The 1,143-nt window shown below is 46.8% G+C and overlaps 1 protein-coding gene across 6 annotated transcripts in view; it reads right to left on the reverse strand.

Moving 5' to 3' along the window:
- mlphb (melanophilin b) overlaps positions 1 to 1,143 on the reverse strand; it is a 66,896-nt gene that overhangs the window by 20,081 nt on the left and 45,672 nt on the right. The window lies entirely within an intron of this gene.

Consider the following 1,143-nt stretch of genomic DNA (forward strand, 5'->3'; position numbering starts at 1 on the left):
AAATCTGACGTGGGATCTGACAGCGAGTCCAGGTCTTCGTCCTCTCTCTAATCTCACTTCCTCCCAGAGCTGCACATTATTTGTGTTGCTTCACATCAGCAGTGGAGATCAACAGGAGGTAAACAAGCTCTCGGAGTTTCCCTTTTCGTGCCAAGATCTGCAGCCTCCAAACCCTGAAGGTCCAGTCAGGGCGGAGGTCGGAGGTCGCAGCCTCTTATTTAGCTATTTCTGAACTGTCTTTGAGGTAGACGGCACATATCAGAACAGTGAAAACCACGGTACACCTCCAGATGTTTGACTGACAGATAGAGTTACTGTGAGGAACCGAACAGTTCCAGCCGACTGTGAATTAAAAAAGAGCACTTCAAATGGGAAAAAGTGGAACCAATCACATGTGATTATCTTTTACATGTCACTGTGGGTGTGGTGGTGGGTACGGTGGGGGAGGAGGGCTGATAAGACAAAAGGATTCTTAAAATGTTGGTTCAACAGAACGCAGACGAGCGAACAGCTGGCACTGAGTGGAGGAGAAGAAAGAAGAAAGAATCTCTGGGCCCAGGAGGAGTTATAAAATGGAAATGTGTGGAACACATGAGGAGAACAGCTGTGTTCCATCCTTCACTCTTCCTCTCGGTTCCTCTGTTCTGTCCGACCTAACACGGATGTCACCTCGGAGATCGTCCCTGACGACTGACGTGGCCTCGGAGTCTCTGACGACTGGATCCTCGGTCTGCGTCAGGGTAACGCTCAACAGATCTGATCAATCACTGGGGATTAAATACAATTAACCACGAATAATCTGGATAATTCTGCATTAATCACGATTAACAGTTGTCATAGTTAATCATGACTAATCGTGATTAATCAGGATAATTCGGCCTTCAGAAGTATGACCAAAAAAACAAAAACAAAAATCTTGAAAGATCGACATCAGCAAGTGGACTGAGCAGAACCACAGAACCGCTGCACGAAAACAAACTTCGGTTTGACTTCGTACACAAACAGACAAAACAACAGTGAAGTCAACAGATCCATTATCCTGACCAGGACACAAGACTGCTGCCCTGAAAACAAACCATGGGTCACCAGTGACCACAGGACTCCGGGGAATGAAGCAGCACAAGGAAGGAACAGGAAGGAGGG

The sequence above is a fragment of the Cynoglossus semilaevis genome, chromosome 16 (genome assembly GCF_000523025.1).
Source record: "Cynoglossus semilaevis isolate Cse_v1.0 chromosome 16, Cse_v1.0, whole genome shotgun sequence".
Taxonomy (NCBI): domain Eukaryota; kingdom Metazoa; phylum Chordata; class Actinopteri; order Pleuronectiformes; family Cynoglossidae; genus Cynoglossus; species Cynoglossus semilaevis.